At 41.5% G+C, this 2,855-nt stretch overlaps 1 pseudogene; it reads right to left on the bottom strand.

Moving 5' to 3' along the window:
- Positions 1–880: 880 nt before the first annotated feature.
- LOC118008410 lies at positions 881–2,118 on the bottom strand (annotated as a pseudogene).
- Positions 2,119–2,855: the final 737 nt, after the last annotated feature.

Below are 2,855 nucleotides of genomic sequence, written 5' to 3'. Positions count from 1 at the left end.
TTCATGCCTTCATCAGTTAATGACCTGACTTGCTGTGAGTTTCCTCTAATTTTGCATCTTCATATAAGAATGAACCTTGGGGAGGGAGGTGGAGTTTGCAAGACAATTGGACAATTCCTCAAATGACTTTGTATGATCACAGCTTTGTATGGTGGAATTATGTATGGCACAACTTCTTACTAATGGTTCCAGATTTGGGCTGAAGTAATCAACCCAAAATAGTATTACTACAACCAAACAAGAAAAATTACTAATGAAGAGATGAGAAGCCAGTGATGTTCTGAGTTAAGAGTGGGCAGACATGGGGCAACCTGGGTGGCTCAGATGGTTAAGCGTCTGCCTTCGGCTCAAGCCATGATCCCGGGGTCCTGGGATCGAGTCCTGCATCGGGCTCCCTGCTGGGCGGGGAGCCTGCTTCTCTCCCTCTGCCTCTGCCTCTCTCTCTCTCTCTGACTTTCATGAATAAATTAAAAAAAAATTAAAAAAAAAAAAGAGTGGGCAGACATGCGGCAGTTTGGAGCTTTGATTGGAAGTAAGTTTATGAGTCAGAGCTCTTTTGACTCTAAGAAATTGAAACACAACTCAGTCTGGCTTATTTACCAAAAGGAATTTTCATGTACTAGAAAGTCTATAACTAGATGGACTTCAGACATGACTCTATTGTCTGTTGAGGTTGTAAAATTATGTCTTTAGGAAATGACATCTTCCCATCTGATTTTTGTTTTGTTGTTTTTTTTAGGGACTAACACACCCTTTTAATATGTTTTTAAATATTTTTAAGGTTTAAAAAGTGTTTAAAGTTTGCAATTCCTAGTAGGAAAACATTATATGAATGAATACCCTAATGGCAAACCACTATAGAATGTTTCAGTTGCATGTGGGGCAGAGGGGTAGGGATTCTCTTCACAGTACCCCATCTTTCTTCATGAGAAGGTCAGAGGTACACTGGTTTGTATTATTGCAACATCCATTAGGTGATCAATGCTTTTCCTTCAGCAAGGGCTTTATTTGTCAGAAGGGCATTATGCTTGACCTCCAAATTTGGCTGACAATTTACTGATGAGATTCATAACCTTTGGATTGCTCTGATATTTTGACATATTCGCTGGGTTCTGGGCCACATCCTGGAAGGCCACCATAAATTCTGGATCCTGCATGGCTGCAAGAACCTCTGGATCACTAAGAATTTCATTGAGCCCAGGCATTCCAGGCATTCCCCCCTGCCATTCCAGGCATTCCTGCAGGAAAATTACCAGGCATTCCCCCAGGAAAGCCACCTGGGAAAGAGCCATACTGAGCTCCTGATTGTCTTCTGGCTTCTTTCTCCCTCTGGGCTCTCTCATGTTCTTCCTGAGCCTTCTTAACCCTTTCTATTCTTTGATCTCTCACTCTTCATGTTTTCGCTCATTCTTTCTCCAACGTTCAGCAATTTTCTGGGCCCTCGGTTGAACTTCTTTCAGCATTGCACTAGCATCTTCATCATAATCCAGTTTATAAGCAAGGGCAAGATCATGTGCTGCTTCTTCCCAACGGCCCAGAAGTCTGTGTACTTTCCCTCGCCACTTATAAGGTTGAGCTGAATCAGGATTTATTTCAATAGCTCTGTCAGTCTCTAATGGCAGCATTTGGCTTCTGTAATTTGGTGAGGACACTGGCTCTTTTGGCATACAGAATGGCCAAGCGAGGACTCAGTTTGATGGCATCTGTGAACAAGTCAATGGCTTTCTGTAGTTCACCATCATTTAGGGCATCAATGCCAGCCACTTTTTTATCATTTGCCTGATCCATCATTTCCTCGGTTATCTCTACATTTTCATCTCCCATTTCTTGAGGGGCATCAGTATCTTGTCCATTCACACCTTCATTGTCAATTTCTAGATCACTTTCCTCACTTGATGGTTCGTCTGTCTTTATGTTTTTCTCTGCCTTCTTACTATCTGTTTTTTCTTCCTTGATATTGTCTTCTGATTTAGTTTTATGAGGGGCAGGTGGTATTTTAACCCCCATGCTCTCCACCCACTCCTGCAGGAAGCACATTTCCTCAGTGTGCAGAATGCTCGGATCCTGCTTACACATTTTCACGAAGGCCCGAAGCTTGCTCACTTTGTGGGGATCCATGGTCCAGAGGCAGTGGCAGGCGGCAGGTGCGGCTGAGGTTGCAGCTGGATTCCAGGCGCAGGTACTAGCTCAGCGTGATTGTGTGGAAGGGGCTCCCCAACTGTTTTCTTCTATATTGGCTTGAATCTGAGAAGGCTTTCCCCGACAAAGTATCAAAGATAGTCAGTATCAAATAGACTTGCATTTTATGATTTGTTAAACTCCGAGAAAAAGAGTATGTTTCTTTTCTGATAGTGCCTTGCAAAATTCCTGAGGCTAATTATTCTTGGCTTGGAATAAAGCACACGTACATCCTTGAATCAGTTACTGAGAATCTAATTGACCAGACCTGTAAGCCCAGCCATTAATACATGAATTTAAAATGAAGGAGTAGTGGGTACACAGAGAAAAGAATTGAGTTGTTTTTATGAACAAAAGGGAATATAGAAAGGCAAAACTAACTTGAGTCCACTACAAAAAAAAAAAAAAAAAAAGCATAAATAAATCCACTGATGGCAGAGCAGTAATGGCTTTGCTCCCCTCATTTGTAAGTAAAAAGGTAACTGAATCATTTTGAGTTAGGTCATGGAAATGAAATGGACAGTTAACTAATATCCCTCTCTCTAAGTTTCTCTACCTAAGAAATCCTCTCCTCATGCAGAGCTGTATTATAAAACAAAGATAGATCGTATCAGTTCTATTTTTAACATACACAATGAAGTCTTCTTGTGACAGAGTCTCAACATTACCTTAGCCCA

The sequence above is a fragment of the Mirounga leonina genome, unplaced genomic scaffold, assembly GCF_011800145.1.
Source record: "Mirounga leonina isolate KUSES-001 unplaced genomic scaffold, KU_Mleo_1.0 Mir_126, whole genome shotgun sequence".
NCBI classification, from domain to species: Eukaryota; Metazoa; Chordata; class Mammalia; order Carnivora; family Phocidae; genus Mirounga; species Mirounga leonina.
Note: the sequence above shows the minus strand (reverse complement) of the source record. Positions and strands in the feature narration are given on the sequence as shown.